This window comes from Suncus etruscus, chromosome 2 (genome assembly GCF_024139225.1).
Source record: "Suncus etruscus isolate mSunEtr1 chromosome 2, mSunEtr1.pri.cur, whole genome shotgun sequence".
Taxonomy (NCBI): domain Eukaryota; kingdom Metazoa; phylum Chordata; class Mammalia; order Eulipotyphla; family Soricidae; genus Suncus; species Suncus etruscus.
This window is the reverse complement of record NC_064849.1, coordinates 17,139,193-17,159,384: the sequence shown is the minus strand read 5'-3', so window position 1 is coordinate 17,159,384 and position 20,192 is coordinate 17,139,193. Positions and strand designations below refer to the sequence as shown.

At 35.3% G+C, this 20,192-nt stretch overlaps 1 protein-coding gene across 1 annotated transcript in view; it reads right to left on the bottom strand.

Annotated features, from left to right (window-relative positions):
• LOC126001626 (protein unc-13 homolog C-like) overlaps positions 1–20,192 on the bottom strand; it is an 853,998-nt gene that overhangs the window by 104,715 nt on the left and 729,091 nt on the right. The gene's annotated exons all lie outside the window — the stretch shown is intronic.

The following is a 20,192-nucleotide window of genomic DNA, read 5'->3' as shown; positions in this document are numbered from 1 at the left end:
TTAAATTAGTTTGCATTGTGTTATTAAACCAGTGCTTAAGTATTTACAAATTAATATTAGGAGTGTCACACCCAACGGTGTTCAGAACTGTCCTCAGGAATTACCCTTAGTGTTCTCAGGAAACTATGTCTGTGGCAGGGATAAAACCTGCTTCAATCACATGCAAAGCAAGCATCCTACTTTCTGTATTCTGTACTCCTAAAAATGAATTTTTACAAAAACATGTATAAGGGCCAGAGCAACAGTACAGCCATTTGCCTGTAGCATGACCAACTTGGGTTCAATTCCTGGCATACCATATGGTCCACTGTGCACAACAGGATAGATAATGAGCTCAGAACCAGGAGTAAAACCTGCACACTACTGGGTGTGGCTCAAAAATAAGAAATAAAAGCATAAAACCAAATGTTTATACTGTAAGTTTTCTGGAGGTGGGAGAGGGAGACACACCTAGTAGTGCTCAAGGAACCATATACAGTGACTGGAATTGAACCAGGGTCAGTCACATACAAGATAATCCCTATGCTTATTGTTCCCTATACTATATATTTTAACAGAATAAACCATGGATTATATGTAAATACCAGACCACTTTTATATGAACTCTGGAATAGTATTTCTTCTATTAACACTAACCACAGAAGATAGAGAAACCTCCACTTTAATCCCTCAGCATCTTTCATGAAAATAGCTATAAATACTTAAGCCAACACGGCAAGGCCACTGGAATACCAATGGAGAAATATGTAGAAGTTCACAAATTCAATGAGCAAAAATAATATTACTGAACACGTAAACAATACCAGTATGTGCTCAGACGATGTCTTTAGTGACACTATAAAGATTTTAATAAGCCCAAAGAAACAATAGTACAGGTAATCAGCAAAGCACAAGAAAGTATGAAAGTCAAATAAAAAATGACTACAATTAGATATTAAAAACATGTTGGGGGTCCGGGCGGTGGCGCTAAAGGTAAGGTGCCTGCCTTGCCTGCGCTAGCCTTGGACGGACCGCGGTTCGATCCCCCGGCATCCCATATGGTCCCCCAAGCCAGGAGCACATAGCCAGGAGTAACCCCTGTGCATTACTGGGTGTGGCCCAAAAAAAAAACCAAAAAAAAAAAAAAACATGTTGGGTGTTAAAAAAAAGTCAATAGAAGATCCTAAAAACCGAATAACAGAAGTTGAGCTAAAGATGGAGAAGCTACAAGATGATAAGCTACGAGATGAAAACTGCAATGAAATAGCAGATGGAGAAATATAGACTCAAAAGTAATGAACTCAAAAGAAATGAATAGTATGGGATGAGTTTGAAATGAATAAAGTAAGAAACATTGAAGGCAAGTGTGACAAAGGAACAATATCTTTGATAGTAACTTGCCAGAATTAGGTATTATAGTCACTGAGATCTAACATGCCCAGAGAAAAATAGACCCAATTAGGAATCCTTCAAGACACATTATACTCAAAATGACAAAATGCAAAGATAGAGACATATGTTAAAAGCATCAAAGTGGAAGAAAAAGAAACATATACAAAGGAACACCCATAATATGTACAACAGATCTATTGAATGGGAATCTAATAGTCAGAAGAATGAGTACAAAAACTCAGTGAAATGAACAAATCACAAGAATCTTGTATCAAGCTAGATAATTACTTACATTAGTAGGAACTATGAGATTACATATGAGATTCATGGATAATCAATATCTTAGGAAACTAGTAGATTTGGAACCTGTTTTGCAAGAATGTTAAAAGAGCTTTTTTAGTAGACTGAAGAAATTATCCATCTTATGGTTTTGAATGAGGCACTCATTAATGGTGCATATGGTTATCACAAACTAGATTCAAAAAGGTTGAAAACATATAGCACTCATCAGAAATTGACATAGTGATTTATGTTCTTATAATTTTATGTTATTTATTTACCATTCTATTTAAAGACTTTTGGACCTAGTGATATGAATTAAATTTGTTAAATGCTTGCCAAGGGGGAAGGTGGGTGGGTGGGTGAGGGGGAAACCTGGGGATGAAGAGGACATTGGTAATAAGATTGGTGTTGGAACATTATGATTCCAGTGGTGGTCCCTTGTTGTGTATGTAAACATTTTTATGGGATTATTATGTTACTGACCCTACCCTGATCGGTGATTGTGCCCTACCCTAGGGTGTGATCCGGCATTCTGCTCCCACCCTAGGGTGGTACCTGATTCTGCTCCCACCATTGGGTGGTATATAATCCCACCATTGGGTGTTACCTGATTCTGGAGCATAAAAGCAAAGGTCTGTGGAAGGTGAGGGGCTTTTTTTCCTGGGGCCTATTCTTAGACCTTTTAGCTTAGGCCTCTTCGCGGAATAAAGAGCTGTTTTCTTCGGAAGCCTGACTGACTGCCTGTTGGCTTTCTTCCCGCCGCATTCACCTCAGAGAACCGCCGGCTGAACAGGGTAACAGACGTGTGGTCTGAGCTGGAGGAGAAAGGCCTCATCCTCCATCCTCCATCCTTCCATCAGTCAACCTCATCGGGGGCTGATTTGCAACAGTCCCTGTTGTAACTTATGTGAAGTGAGGAAGAGAGGTGGCAGCCCCAAGAAGAAAACTTGTCACTTTCTCTCTACCTATTGATGCGACCCCAGGAAATGACTAGGGAGATATGGGGCTGTGGGCCTAGGTCTCTGGCAAGAAAAGCAGTATTAGTCCTAGAGCTTACCCAATAATTTCTGGTCCTTTGACTTCCCTCGCAGAAAAGAATTTCAGAAGGAGACAAGCAGTGAAGTAAAAACAGACAAACAAAACACACAAAAATACAGATGTCATTTGGAAGTATTGAGGATGAGATAGGAGGAAGAGAGAGAGTGTAAAATGTAATTAAAAAGAGAGCACAACAGGTCCTTGCAAAGGTAAAGGGAATGCTGGTAACATGTGAAAGTAAAGTAGTCCACATCTCAAGAGGCAATATGTGCTTGGGAACCGTGCACCAAGGAAACACCTGTGCACCCCTCCTTTGTTCTAAGTTGGCTTTTATGTTTCTCATCTTGCCCCACCGTGGCATTCTACCCAGCTAAGAATCCTCTAGACTGGACAACCTAAGTGGTTGTCATTGGGTAATTTATGGGTGTTCTTTGATATTCTTTTCCTGGCCTTCGTTCCTGCTGAAGCTTCTCAATAAAGGGGTCCTTTCTTTTCTGGGTCTGCAGTGGTGTAGGTGAAACACTTATTAATGATAAAAATAACTTCTCCAATCAAGAATTTATTGCCTTTGTGATATGTGCCAGTCTTTGTGGTATGAAAAGATATCTCAATGTTGTTTAGATTTGCATCTCCTTGATAATTAATAATGTGGAGCAATTTTTATGTACCTTTTGGCCATCTGTATTTCTTCTTTAAAAAAATGTCCATTTCTTCCCCCCATTTTCTGTTGGGATTAGATTATTTTTCTTGTTAAGTTCTATCTTGCATGTATTAGATATTATCCCCTTAATAAACGGTGTTGGGTGAATAGTTTCTCCCATTTTGTGGTTGTCTTTGTGTCCTAGTCACTATTTCCTTTGAGGTGCAGAAGCTTCTTAGTTTAATGGAGTTGCATTTGTATATCTCCATTTCCACTTGCTTGGACTGGTGTTTCCTCCTTGAAAATGCCGTTAATCTCAATGTCATAAAGTGTTTTACCTAAATATTGTTCTATATACCCTATGATTTTAGGTCTGATATCAAGGTCTATATTCCATTTTGATTTGATCTTTGTACATGGTGTTAGAGGTCTGAATTTGTTTTTTTTTGCATGTGGCTGATCAGTTGTTCAAACATTGTATGTTGAAAAGTTTTCATTGCTTCACTTTATGTTTTTTTCTTTTATATTAAAAATTAATTGATTGTATGTTTGAGGTCATTATTTGATACTCAAGACTATTCTATTGAACTGAGTATTTTAATGACAATTGCATTGTACTACAATTTAAAGTTGGGGAAAGTGATGCTTGCCATCTTTTTCCTAAGAAATGCTTTAGTTATTTTTGACCATTTATTGTTCCAAATGAATTTCTGGAGTATTTCATCCACTTCTTTGGAGAATGTGTTGGGAATTCTTAGAGGGGTTGCATTAAATATGTATAATACTGTGGGGAGTATTGCCATTTTAATTATTTTAATCCTTCCAGTCCATGAACAGAGTATATGTCTCCATTTTCTGTGTGCTCTTTAAATCCTCAAGCAATGGTTTTTAGTTTTCATTATATAGGTCCTTCATCTCTTTGGTTCAGTTGTCTCCAAGGTATGTAAGTTTTTGTGGTACTATTGTGAATAGGATTATTTTTTAAATGTTTCTTCTTTATCATTATTTGTATATACAGAAAGTTTTGATTTACTGATTATTCCATCTATATGAAATACAGACCTGGAGAAGACTATTGAAAAATAGAGAATAATTTTGAGACAGGATCATCAGATGCCAGGTAAGTAGATGCTGAAATTAGATATTGAATTTTGTAATATGCAAATAATGTAATAATATATACATATATATAAAGAGAGAGACAACAATATAAGTAGTTCATTAGATTGAGAGATTGGAGTAGCAATAGGGCCATTCATACAGCTTCATTACAGAGACTTTTAAAAATCTCTTGTGATTCAGTTAGTCTCTAAGCACTATTAAGAGCTTTGGGACTGTGGATATTTACATGTTCTCTAAGTTTGCATAACAATATTCACAAATTATCTTTTTACTATGTTAGAGTAAAAACATGCCCTCAATTTTTAATAATGTTATGAGCAGCAGAGTAATATGTACCCAGAAATGTATTACCAAACAGATATAATTTCTGCCTTAGACTTCTCCATGTATGCCTCAATTCCAAGAGTCCTCCCCCAAAAAGCACTTTTTAAACCTTTTGTCATTGTCTTAATAACTTCATTAGAGCTGCAATAATCTCACAAATATGCTTGATACTGTATTTTTTCTTTTATTTATTAACTTTTAGATTTTATTTTATTGAAACAGTTGTGATCTAAAGAGCCTTCCTAATTGAATTACAGATATACAACAAGTCAGGGCCCTTCCTACCACCAATGTCAACTTCCCTCCATCAATGGACCCAAAGCACATCCTAGACCACCACCCTTTGCCCCCTGGTCTGCCAGTATAATAGGCCCATTTAAGTTTAGATTGTTAAAGTTTAGGTTCCTAGATTCTATTATCTGTCCTTATTGATTTTCCTACCAATGCATCCGAGAATACTTGGCCCCTGGTCCCCAGTATTTTCTTATTTCTTTTCTTTTAGATTTATAAAAATAATTGTTTTATTTTGATGCAAAATATATTGCATTTTTATATGAAAATAATAAACCAGCAGGAAAGGAAACAATATAGACAACCCCATTTTCAATCACATCAGAGATCTGAGGGGAAAAATAACCAAAGATACGAAATATCTACATACTAAAAATTGTAAGTCCTGTGGGGAAAAATAAAAGGCACAAATATTTTATTCTTATGGAAAGAGTTCATCTGAAGTGGCTATATGACCTAAACAAATTCTCAGATTCAATGCAATCCCCATCAAAATTTCAATGGCATTTTTTTACAGAAAAAGATAGAACAAGTTCATATAAATCTATTTGGAATTACATTACCAAAGACTCTGAACTCTGACTCCTTCGGGTAAAAGAGCCAAAACGAAGGTATCTCACCATCAAACCATAATATAAAGTGTTGGGACACAAAAATCAATGGAACATATTGAGAGCTCAAAAATAAAGACACCGTTATGAACAACTCATATCTGGCAAAGGAGGCATGAACATGCACTGGAGTAAAAAATTTCTTTATTAAATAGTTTGGAAAACTAAAAAATTTTGTGTAAAAACACATTGATAACTACCTAATGTTATCTATAGAAATTAATTTATAATGAATTAATTCAGATGCTCAAATTTGTTCTTTTCAATCATATGTATTCAATGAGTTGAATCTCTGGAGCTGTCACTTGTGCTGAGCATGATCCTGGCAGCTCTGTTCTTTGACACTGGCACCTCTGCTGCCTGCAATCTTTGGTACCAGAAGCAGTTCAAACTTCTCTAGAGAGGTCTGTGTGAACTGTCCAAATGGAGTGACAGTAGTGAACGGAAGAATTAAAATGATGTACAAAAACCAAAACCATGAAATACAACCGCTGGGGATGTGTGAACATTGGAGAGACTCATGGTGAGTACTACAAAGTAGACAAGCATATAGCATATATTAGCTAAATAGGACCAATCCCAGTGAGCACTGGAAAAGCACTGCAGTTAAGCAAAGAAATACAGATCTCAGAACCACCATGCTCAAGTATGTGATCACTATAGCAGCAAATGCAACCACAACAGACAGAGACAGTGTGATCCCATTTGTTTAATACAACAGTAAAAGATATAGGAGAGAGAAGGGAAAACTAGACTAAGTTCTTTGATATGAAACCTTAAGCTAGAGGCCAGAGTTATAGGATAGTGGATAGAGTACTTGCCTTACTAGCAGGGCCAATCCGGGTTCAATCCCACAATTCCATATGATCCCCGAGCACTGCCAGGAATAATTTCTGAGAATTAAGTCAGGAGTAACCCCTGAACATTGTCGGGTGTGTCCCAAAATAAAACTAAATAAAAACAAACAAAATGAAAACCTTAAACTATAAAACTTCATGGGACAATATTATATGGTCCTTTTGGAAACGACTCCAAAGGCAAGGGATACAAGCATAGGTAAATGTAGTATATCAAATCAAAAAAATTTTTTTAAGAGTGTAAAAATCTTGCATCAAAATAAAAAAGACATACTGTTGATTAAGAGAAGATATTTGTACATCATAAATTAGACAAGGAGAAAATATGCAATATGTAACTAAGTCATAAAACTCAATAATAAAAACACAAATATTCTGGTAAAAAATAGAGAATTGAAATAATTACTCATCCATGAAGACCCACAAATGGCCATCAATGAAATGAAAAGATATTCATCATCTATTATTGTTATTAGAGAATAAAGTCCACTTGCTGTATTACCTCACACATGTGAGAATGGCTGCTTTCCAAAAATATGAAAGAAGTCTTGGATATGATGTCTAAAGAGGAACCATTGTATGTTATTAATTAAAGTGTAAATTAGCACAGTCATTATAGAAATATGGAGAATCTTCAAACAATCAAAAATAAAGATATCAATATTATCCAATTATCTCACACCTGTATATTTAACCAAGAACAGAGAAGTATGAAATTAAGGTGGTATTTGTACACCCATATTTATTGTAGAATTATTTACAATCCTCAAGGACTGGGGCTGGAGAGATATCATGGAGATAAGGCTTTTGCCTTGAGTGCAGAAGGATGGTGGTTTGAATCCCAGCATCCCGTATGGTCCCCCGACCCTGCCAGGAGTGATTTCTGAGCATAGAGCCAGGAGTAACCTCTGAGTGCTGCCGGGTGTGACCAAAAAAACCAAAAACAAACAAACAAACAAACAAACAACAAAAAACAATTCTCAAGGACTAGAAAGTAACTAAACTGTCAAAAAGAAGTCTTGGAGCATACTATAATAAAGGGTGGGGCCACAGATTAAAGTATAATGCTTTAGAGAACATCAGAAAATGAGAGGAGCATGAAAGAGAAATAAAATTCTTATTCTTTTAAATTTTAGTTTTGGAATGAAAACAAGTAATATTGACAGGGATGTGATGAAAAAGGAGTTCTCATTCAAAACCAGTAGGAATGGTGCTGAGTTTATCCTCTCTGGAAAGCAGCATATAGAAAACAACCTAAATACATAATAATGAATGAATGCATAAAGAAACCAATACATATTAACACAACGAAATATTATGTAACTAAAAGAAAATATTAAACCTTGCTGTTTGCAGCAGCAGGGATGGAACTGGAATGTAATTTATTAAGCAAAATAAGTCAGAGGAAGAAGGACAAATATCTAATGATAGTAGGCATCTATGGTATAAAATAGAGAAAGAAAGAAAGAAAGAAAGAAGGAAAGAAAGAAAGAAAGAAAGAAAGAAAGAAAGAAAGAAAGAAAGAAAGAAAGAAAGAAAAGAAAGAAAGAAAGAAAGAAAGAAAGAAAGAAAGAAAGAAAGAAAAAGAAAGAAAGAAAAGAAAGAAAGAAAAAAGAAAGAAAGAAAGAAGAAAGAAGAAAGAAGAAGAAAGAAGAAAGAAAGAAAGAAAGAAAGAAAGAAAGAAAGAAAGAAAAAGAAAGAAGAAAGAAAGAAAGAAAAAAAAAGAAAGAGAGAAGAAAGAAGAAAGAGAAAAGAAAGAAAGAGGAGAGAGAGAGAAGGAGGAAGAAAGAAAGAAAGAAAGAAAGAAAGAAAAGAAAGAAAGAAAGAAGAAAGAAAGAGAAAGAAAGAGAAGAAAGAAAGAAAGAAAGAAAGAAAGAAAGAAAGAAAATGAAGGAAGGAAGGAAGGAAGAAAGAAAGAAAGAAAGAAAGAAAAGGAAGGAAGGAAGGAAGGAAGGAAGAAAGAAAGAAAGAAAGAAAGAAAGAAAGAAAGAAAGAAAGAAGGAAAGAAAGAAAGAAAGAAAGAAAAGAAAGAGAAAGAAAGAAAGAAAGAAAGAAAAGAAGAAAGAAGAAGAAAGAAAGAAAGAAGAAAAAAGAAAGAAAGAAAGAAAGAAAGAAAGAAAGAAAGAAAGAAAGAAAGAAAGAAAGAAAGAAAGAAAGAAAGAAAGAAAGAAAGAAAGAAAGATGATAGATGGTGGCTAGATATAGGTAGGTAGGTAGGTAGATAGATAATAGATTATATAGATAGGTAAATAGATGATAGACAGACAGATAGATAGAGATAGATGATGGATAGATAGATAGATAGATAGATAGATAGATAGATAGATAGATAGATAGATAGATAGATAGATAGATAGATAGATAGATAGATAGATAGATAGATGATATAGATACAAAACAAAGGATAGACAGTTTTGAATAATGATAAGTCCTTGGTCTTGAACTAAAATCATTACCAAACACCAAACAGGGGAGGTTGAGGGAAGAAAATGAAGTGAAGGGAAGGGCTAAAAGTGAAATAAGGACAACGGTGAACAGTCCTGGGAACTTTAGTGATAAAAGCACAGTAACTTTGCATAATAAAATTAACACTATTGTAACCATGTTGCCTACATTACAATACTTTTTAATTAAAAAATAAGTTTATGTCTGTAGTCATTTATACACATTAAAAAAGAAAGAGACAAAGAAAATTTCAATCACCTAGTTAGATGGGCTTTTCTCCTTCATAATCTACATTGGTACTAAAAACTTATTACCTTATTGATACCAAATCAGTTGGAAGAACCTGCTGTACATTTTAAAGAATAAAAATAGTCACCTCTGTACTACCATATCTCGTTGCAATAAATATATTTTTCATTTTCCAGTCCCTGTATGAAGTTGTGGAAATGGAAACTATATGAAACATGGTCTAAGTCTTTAAACATCCATGATAAAACAGAGTCAGTTTTACCAATATGCAAATGCCAACTACACCTATTCTAATTGTTAATCTCAAACAATTTAGATTCTTTCTAAAATTACAATTAAATTTTATCATATAAAGATAATATAGTAATACAAGTGAAAATTTCTAAAATATTCTGCATAAATTATAAGCACTCGACAGAACCAAAGAGTATAACAGGGAAGGTCTTATTTTGCATGCAGCCAGGAATAAACACAGAACATAGCAGAGTGTGGACTCAAAACCACCACCACCATCAATAAAAATAAGCACTCAAAAAATTCTCTTTTTTTTCATTCATGCAGTGTTATCCATCCAGAAAATATTTAATGTAAGGCTGACTCATGCTATAGCTGCTGCTTAATCTTAGGATATGCTAATAAGATACGGCAAGTAGGTAGATACCTACTTGTTTTATTAACAAGTGCCTTTGGCAGATATTGGAGCAAATGTGGCTGCAACTCATTCTGGCTCTGATGCCTTCTTAATAATGGATGCAAAATGGTCAAGAATGATTTTTTTACCTTACATTGAATAAGTAGAAAATAAAATGAAATTATCGATTGACTAATATTGGGTCAAACAGATCTGGGCATTCTAAAATGTTTTTAGATAGAGTTTCAAAAAGGAATTGACTAAAAAGAGGCCTTCTTTCTGCCAATAAGATGATTTGTAGTGATTCCCAGGCCCACATAAAGAAACACATCATATTAAACAGAGTCCCAGGAGCAGAAATATGAGAGTCATAGCACCAGTTAATCCCAAAGATAGAAGCTTTAAATGTTAAGATATAAAAGAAATTTGCAGAGATGAATGGAAAACCATAGTTCTCTAAAGCAGTGCAATTTGCAACAATATTAATCAAAATATCAATCAAAACAATATTAAACAAAATTAATCAAAATTAATCAGCATTTCAGAAAGCCAGTTAGATTTTTTTATGGATTGGTAATGAGGTTTAAACTTTCCTGATTTGAATCTCATCCATGAACCATTGTAAAATAAAAGGGAAATTATTTATTTAATCTCTCTCAGCTTTAATTTTCTTAAGTGCAAGGAAAACCTAAATACTCATCTTACAGACCTATGTATGGAACAAATGAGTTTGTTTTTATAATGTACTAGCATAGTTTTTGACAGAAATGTGTAACTAAATAAAGGGTTGGGATAGCGTGGTAGGAGAGAAAATGTAGTAGCAGGAAGAGTGTAGGCCAACAGGATGGTTTACAAGGTCATCAGGAAGTGAAACATCCAGATTAGTAAAGGTACCTCAAAACAAATCAGAGAATGCCAAGTTTCCAACTCGGGAAACCCTACTAAGTCCATAGATTCAAAAGGGTATTACTGAGGTCATCACAATGCAATGGCAATAAATCAGTAATGAAGTAAAAATGTTCCTGGTAAATTGCTAGGAACATTGCTAGTGAGTCATTCTGTCTGGATCACAAGATTACTTTAACTGACCTTGACAATCTCTCTGAATCCTTGCCCCACAGCCTACAATTTGAAAGCACAACTGGATTCCAATATGGACTTTTATGATGACTTTCAACCTTAAACCCAGGAGCAGCAGTAATAATGTCAACTGTTTTGACTTCTAGACCTGATTGTCTACAGAAACTAACACATTTACCTTGACCTTTATATCTAAACAATTTGGAAAGCAGGATATAATAGGAACAAAAAAGAAAGTTTATCCTCAGATATTCCCTAGGATATTTTCCCCCTAGAGATGGGAACAAAAGATAAATATCAATGTATTGAAATATTTTATAAGCTTATTCCAAATGTTAGAATGCATTGGGGAAGTCTGGGGCTTTTAGAGTCAAAACAAAACCTATTTTGAAAGAAAAAAACTTATACTTCAGGTTTATGTACTTCTTAAAAGCAAAATAGAGCCTTGGAATTTTTCCTCTGAGATTTCTGAGGCAGCACAAAACAAATATAACTTCTTTGACAAATAACAGCTCTGTATTATGACTTAAAAGGAAATCCTGTCCTGAAAAGTCTAATCTTGGGAAAACACATACTCTGTCTGCATAAAATAACAATGCTATTTATCATTTTTGTTCTTTATGCATCTAATTGCTTTAGCATCAGTTCTATGAAAGGACATGAGATAGAACTAAATTGGCATTCATCTGTTTCTACCTTCAGGTTGAGAAATTTAAGTAACTTTAAGTTTTGACATATCCTTATTTTGACCACATATCCTTTATTTTTTGCTGGTAACTCCACCAAAAAGATTTGCCAACCCTTAGAGGTGTATACCACATATAAAGATAAAAGGTTTCAATTAAGAACAATATTTCATATTTAAAATTAAACAAGAAAATTTGCAATTTCTTTTAGGCTGCCAAATTCCAATCTGTGACATATAACTACTACCAGATGTCTTAACCTTTTCAAAGGCTGTTATGCAGCAAAATAATAAACTGAATCACTTTAACCTTCAAAAAAAGTCAGGTACTAGTGCTCCATTACATCTTTGATTTTATCAAATATTGTGGCTATACAAATTTTTCAGATTCTCTTAATATAAAATTTTTAAAAAGATAACCAGATAGCATTTACAAAAAAAACCCCACAATAGTACTATTAGAAATGGATAATAGCATCTTTCCAAAAACTGCCTATAGAATTTTTATTACTGTAAATATCAGGCCAATTATAAGTCAGGGCCTTAAGTGTGTTATATATACAACCTCACCAAAACTATTTTCTAGATATAATTACTTGAAAAAAATTTCACAAAGACAGTGAGACACCATCACATAATCCTTTTTAATAAATGTTCATTATGATTTAAATTCTGTTTTTATACACAAGTAAAAACTACTTTTATACACAAGTTATTTATACATAAATAAAAACTATCTGGAGAGGTCAGGACTGGTAAGTTCTGCATGCACTCCTGCCCAGGAAGCACAATAAGGTCCTGCCAGTTTCAGCAAGGCATTCATCAGGCTGCACCTGCCACCTAATTGATCTACACGACTAAGGGAATTGATTTCTGCTACCCAGATTCTGGCTTTCAGGTTGAAATGTGCTTATACTCTGTACAGGGAAAGGAAACTGTTTGTCTCAGTCTCTACCTGGGAGGTCCAAGTTCTAGCCTTCATTGTAGAAAAGAATTTGATCCCTGAGTGCAGAACCAAGATAAAGCCCTGAATATTACTGGGTATGCCCCCACAAAATAAAAACGGAAGGAAGGAAGGAAGGAAGGAAGGAAGGAAGGAAGGAAGGAAGGAAGGAAGGAAGGAAGGAAGGAAGGAAGGAAGGAAGGAAGGAAGGGAGGGAGGGAGGAAGGGAGGGAGGGAGGGAACGGAGGGAATGAAGGGAGGAAGGGAGAGAGGGAGAAAGGAAGGGAGGGAGGGATAAAGGAAGGGAGGGAGGGAGGGATCGAAGAGAGGGAGAAAAGAAGGGAGGGAGGGAGAAAGGGAGGAAGGGAGGGAGAAAGGGAGGAAGGGAGGGAGAGAGAAAAGGAGGGAGGGAGGAAGGGAGAGAGGGAGGGAGGAAGGAGGGGAAGGGAAGGAGGGAGGGAGGAAGGAGGGGAAGGAAGAAAGAAAGGGAGGGAGGGAGGGAGGAGGGGAAGGAAGAAAGAAAGGGAGGGAGGGAGGAAGGAAAGGAGGAGGGAGGGAGGGAGGGAGGGAGGGAGGGAGGGAGGGAGGGAGGGAGGGAGGGAGGGAGGGAGAGAGAAACAGAAAATTGCAATAAACAAAGGAAAGTTTCATGAAAAAGTAAGGGAGAAAGAGCTTAGACAAAATCAAAAAGGTACCAAAAGGATGGATTCTGGGTATGCTATATTGTTTCTCTAAGTATAGGGACAGAGTTATTAGGAAATAAGGGCTTTTCCTAGTAAAGTTGGCCCCTTTAATGCATATTTACAAGCAATGAAACCAGTCCCATTCCAAATATGTAATTTTATATAACTAGTAGTTTTGCCCCCACCCCAACTAGTAATATTTTTATAATACATAATATAGGATGGCATCAGGTACATGAGGGGAGAAGGGAACGGTTTCAGGCAATTTTGCAATTTCATTACAATCATAGGAAGAAGAAAACAGCTTCCAGGTAAGTTTTCTGTGATTTGAAGTTTTCTTCAGTTCAAACCAGTTCATCTATGTGACTTCTGTGATTACTGTGATTAGAGAGTAGTGTCAAAAGTAGTTCAAAGACGTCAAAGAGTTCAGATGGAAATTTCTCACTTGTCTCACTCAGAAATAAATAGTAAAAAATATTGAAAAGTAAAAGAAAAATGGAGAGAATTGAGATATATTTTTTCTTAACATGCAAGTCATCAAGCATTGGCAAGACAAATAACTGATTCTTTTTTGAGATATATATTATGACTACTCCAATATAAAATTATGTGTATGACCAAAAAAGAATGAGTAATAAACTTAACCTCATCAAGTTTACATTTTAGGCAGTGTATTTTATTGTTAATGAATGGTACTACGCTTATCACCTTTCCTTCATTTATCACCCATTTACTGTCCAGAGCGATCAGTTCCACAGTGTTTAACTGAAAGGAATAATGGGAAAAAAATAGATTTTCTTAAAATAAAAAACAATGTTTACATTTGAGTCCCCCTCCTCTTTCCAAGAACTTACCTCAAGGTATAACAATGCCCAACCTACAATCCTTGGTACAAGCTAACAATTAGGCTAAAAAATAACTACAACCTCTAAACAAGCCTAAACAAGACAAAACTTCTTTAACATGGCAATTTAAAGATTTTTTAAATGACCTATTTAGGAATATAAGAGAAATTATATTTTTACCTACAGTGAACAAACATTTCAGTCTCACCACTTCCAACCAATACTAGTTACTTTTAGTATGTTTGATATTTGCCATTTTCACTTGTTTAAGATGATATCTCATTATCATTTTGATTTGCATTTTCCTGATAAGTGACAATGAACATATTTTCACAATTATGTCTGCTAATTTCTCTTCTTTATTTATTGTTTTTTGTTTTTGTTTTTGTTTGTTTTGGGGCCATCAGGGGTTACTTCTGACTCTGCACTCAGAAATCACTCCTGGCAGGCTCTGGAGACCATCTGGGATGATGAGGATCAAATCCAGGTCAGCCACATGCAAAGCAAATACCCTACCTGCTGTGCTATTTCTTCAGTCCCCTCCTATCCATTTTAGTATGGTATTATAAGTTCTTTTGTTGCTGAACCTTATTAGTGTTTATAATCTTAGGATATTAGCCATATAGCTGATATGTTGTTGGTAAATATTTTCTCCTAACTAGTAGGGTTCTTATTTTAGCCTAAATTTATTTTACTGCATAAAAAATTTCAACTTGATATAGCCCCATTTGTTTATTTTTGTTTTTATTATAAATTATTCAACAAAACTCTGAATTCTTTATCATGAAATTTCTATTTTCCTTAATATATTCATAATGTTTTTCTTCATTGATTTTGATCTTATATGGAAGTATCTAATCCAGTGTTCTTTAACCACCAGTTTGCAAGTATAGAAACTTATAACCACAGGCCTTCCACTTTAGTATAAGTGCAAGTCTGTGGACTAGTATACAGAACAGGTTCTGGTTTACAAGTATAAATAATTGAAGAATGCTTCTGTTTCACTTTGGTTTTTTTTGTTTGTTTGTTTGTTTGTTTGTTTTTGGGTCACACCCTGTGATGATCAGGCTTCTGCGCTCAGAGATCGCTCCTGGTTTGGGGGACCAAATGGGACGCCGGAATGGAACTGATGTTGTCCTACGTCAGCCGCAAATGCCCTACCACTGCCTCACACCTACCCCTTCTCTTTCACTTTGAATAACTTTTGGGTTTTATTTGGGGGGGGGGGTCAGACCTAGCAGTGTTTATGTCATACACCTGGCTTTGCGTTCAGAGATCACTCCTGATAGGCCGAGGGACCATATGGGTTCCTTGGGGGTGAAACCTAAGTTTGTCCTATGCAAGTCAAATACTCTACCTGCTGTAATATCTTTCCAGCCTTGAATTAACATTTGGGTAGATGTTATTTACACAACAATTTTATGTTCTGCAGCTTGGTTCAGCCTCTCGGTGAAATAAATTTTTCAGAATATATGAAACATATGTATTCCAGAACGTATGGAAAGTTCTACCAAAAAAGTGATAACAGTTTCCATAGAATTTAACTATTTCACTGTGTGACATCTATCCTACAAATACATAAACACTAATTCAAAAAGATACATACATATCTTTGTACATTGAAGCACTTTAGTACAATAAGTCAGGATATATAAACAATATGAATACCCTAAGGTGAATAAATGGATAAGGAAGGTGTGATTGATACATATATACATATATATACATATATATGTGTGTGTATGTGTGTATATGTATATATAATAGAAACTATGCAGCCAAAAGGAATAATGAAATCAGACAATTGGATGAAGCTGAAGGATATCATGTTAAATGAAGTAAGTTAAAAAAAAAGAACAACTACCAGATGCTTTTACTTCTATATAGTATATAGAATAACATGATACAGTGGGGGGAAAAAGCTTATCACTTATCATTAGGAAAGTCCAAATAAAGACAACAATGAGATATAATCTTACATCAGTGAGTATGGCACATATCAAAAATACTAGGAACAATCTCTGGTTCAACCCTTAAGGAAAACAATATGGAGAATAAAAGAAAAAGGACAGAAGTAAATATACAAGCTAAAGTTAATGATGGAATCAAGAAATCCAAACTCTACAATCTAAACTGTAAATGGGCCTGTTTTACTGGTAGGCTGGTGGGGTGGAGGGGTGGTGTTATGGAATACACTCTGGAAACATGGTGGAGTGAGATTGATACTGGTGGTGGGATTGGCCCTGATGCAATGCATGTCTTAAGCCCAACTATAAAGGACTTTGTATATCATAATGGTTTCAATAAAATAAAAATTAAAAAAAGAATAACATGATAAAGGAATGGCAGGTTGATAAGATGGGCAAGTGCTTAGTCTTATACTATAGAGATTCAAAGGTCAGGGATGGATATAAAAGTGGGGTGAGTAAGAAAAGGCAGTTTAGAGGTAACTTAAGGGCAAGAATAAGTTGTGTTGAACACATAAGTATTGTAAAGATAAGGTGTCTATTTTTTATATATAGACAAATAGAGACAATACAACTAAACTTAAAATATGCTTGTAAGGAGGACATTTTAGGAGTATATGGAGTGAATATGTGGAGGGACATACGCTATCTGAAACATGGGTAGAAAATACTAATAGTGTTGATACAATTAGTGGTTGAATATTGTATGACTGAGTTTCTAATGTTGACAGCATTGTAAATTACAGTGCATAAATTAAAAAAAAGAAAAAGTAAAAAATAAATACATAATGGAATACTGTACAGTGTAAGAAAAGATGAAATCACATTTTTGGCCCTTACTAGAATATGATTTAAAAATATTTTAGTATGAGATCGAAGTCTTAAGAAAGAACTAATACTAGATTCTCCACTTACCCGTTACAAATTCAATTTGTATTACAGAACTGGCAATGCCAAGAAAGAGGAATTGTAAGTACAATAGACTGAAAAGGTGAATTGGAAGTAACAGGAATATTAGCGAAGGGTCTTAGTCACTTGGGTGGGGGTGAGGTGAGAAAGTATTGTGCATCAAAACCATAAATATGAACACTGTTATAACATATTACCTAAACTAATTCCATTTAAAGTCAGTTTTAAAAAATGGAATAGGGAATTGGAACACTTTCATACACATATGTGAGAGACTTAGGATAAAGAATCTTTAACTAATAATTTCAGTTAATCCTTTTCACAGAGAAAACAAATTCCTTCAACTATTTAACACACACGCACACACATACACACACACACACACACACACACACACCTATCCCATTGACTTATAGCAATTACTGTATTTCAGTAGGTTTTGGAATACCTGGCTATATCCAGAGATTATTTCTGGCTCTGTTCTCAAAAAATACTCCTGGCAGGGCTCAGCCTGAAGTGCCTGGGATTGAATTCAGGTCAGCCACATGCAGTGCAAGGACCCAAACCCACTGTACGAACCCTGTGGCCCCAATTATTACATGCTTTAAAGTACTGCATTGTCTCCTTATGCTCAGACACTGTGATTTCTTCACTCACACTGGTGTATTTGACAATACTGTAACACTTGGGTTATGCAAAACAAAAATGTCTTTTCTTCCTATAGGATTTCCTAGTTAGCCTCTGCAAGTTTTTTCTCTTTCTTTTGCCGACAAAATAAAAAATACAAAATTCTTAAGATCCTCCTCATATACAGAACCATGAAAATCAAGTCTTTGTTATCCTAAAACCCACCTGATTATTAACTAAGGGGAATGCCAAACAGTGGTATAGGAAAGGGATATTGAATTGTGGCCTGAACCTGATTCTGTTTTCTGCTGCAGTGTCTAAAACAGAAAAAAAAAAATTCAAACCAGGCAGGAGAGATAGCATATTGGTGGGGTATTTGCCTTGCATTCGGCCGACCCGGGAGGGACCCAGTTCAATTCCCAGCACCTATAAGACCCCCCAGCCTCCCAGGGGCAATTTCTGAATGCAAAGCCAAGAGTAACCCCTGAGCACCTCTGAGTGTGGCCCAACAACCAATCAATCAATTAAGAAATAAAAGTTAAAAAATAAAAGAAAATTCAAACACCCGTTTTTTTTTTTTTTTATATATATTTTTGGTAAAGGAAGGGTGAAGCAGTTGCTTGTTTGGAAAGCAAAGGAAACAAGACCATGATTAATTCCTGTTAGAAATCTCATTTCAGGAGAAAACTAGGTTTAACCTGGTCATCAATCAGGGTTTCATCCCAGGAGAGACCACCTTGACCAGCCTCGAAGACAGGTCCTTGTATCTAAAGCCTGTCACCAAAATGCTGTCCTGCAGATACACAATAAAACACAGCACACAGTTCTCTTTGGGCCATTATTCCTTTAACACTTCCATAAACAATCGAGAAGCTACTGCAATAAACATTAACTTTTTTGGAATTAAAGTAATTGGTCAATGAAGCTTATTCTGGATGAATATTGATTTTTCATCTACTTTGTTCAATATTTATAGCAGAGTTTTTCCCTGTCAGATTGCTAGTTCTCAGATCCCAGTAAAATTACCATTCACCCAGAGCTCCCATATGTCATCTGGAAATTTTTTTTTGTTTTTGTGGTTGTTGTTGTTCCTAGCTTTAATCCGGGTCTTTTCCTTGGATGGCTGTACCAAAAACTAAAGAAGACAAGCAAATAATGTAGCTCCTAAAAAGGATAGCAAGGAAATCAATGAAAAATCTCTCAGAAGGACTGCTTTTTAATTTCATCCTCACCACCTTTAGCTATTTAACATTGCAATATCACCTTCATATAACTGAAAAAAATGGGTCTCTTCAAGATGTTAAGAACAGTCTTCCCCAAAACATGTCATGCTGTGATGTAAAATAAATATTTCAGACTGAAAACAACCAAGATATTGCCAACTCAGGTAATACTTCTAACACGCCATTAATTACCTGGAGAATGAAAATTTGGCCTCTTCTCAGAGTTAGGCTTATCACAGACACAAAAAAATAATAACCTTCTAAAATCAGCACAGGAGGATGGACTCAAAACTGGAAAATTCTAAGCGTGAATTGTGGAGAACTTGAAAAATGCTACATTTTCCTTTAGCTTATGCTGCCGATAAAATCCTATATAGAGAAGAAAACATGTCAGCTGAACTTTTGATCTGTAGTTATTTAGACTTACATGATAGATACTTGGAGTGTATATTAGAGAACCAGTCCAGTACAAAACAATATTTATTGGCCATCCTTTCTTGTATAAAAAATCAACTCCCCTATTCTTTTCCTATATGAGTTTCTTCTTGTGAGTCTGCAAAAAAGATGAGCGTTTAATATTGTACAATAAATCTACATGCCATATTCCCAACCTCTGGTGAGCTGGTCTGAAGCAAGGTCACCATGTGAATTAATAAACCAAGTCAGAATGTTGCACTGGTGAAGGGGGTGTTCTGTTTATGACTGAAACCCAACTAAAATCATGCTTGTAATCATGGAGCTTAAATAAAAATTTTATATTAAAAAAATCAAATAAAATAAACCAAGTCAGGCATCAGGGAGAGAATCATGGAGTCTGGTGGCTTCTCACCTCATGGTCTCTCTGGGGCAACCAAACCAAAACCTCTTTTTATTGATCAGTTCAAATTCAACCCAAAAGGAAAAGGGTTGAGTAAGAGACAAAAGTACCTATCCAAGAGGATTTTTACAAGTCAAAGGGGTTAATGAAAAGAAGTTGGGGAACGCCATTGTTTTGGACAAAGGCAGTGTGTTCCAACAAGTATGAGAGCTAGCCATTATTCAAACTGCAAATTTGTTAATAAGGCCCTTTATTGGCTTGTCTTTCAAATGGCTTACCTTGTCAAGCAGACACAGATCTGGACCTTTGTAGTTATGTATCTACCTGAAAAATATATCTATATGGCAGGACAAGTATCTAATTAAAAGTGCCCTCCTTTGCCTCAAAGATCAGTGTTTTACTTTTACTTCTTTGAATTCCTCCTCATATCCAAAACTCATGAGACACTCATCTTAATCATATTAAAAATGTAATATAGTATTTGTTATTTGATGAGGCCAAAACATAGCCCAGGATGATTGAAGATAAAAGCAAAATTTTCTTAGTCAAAGG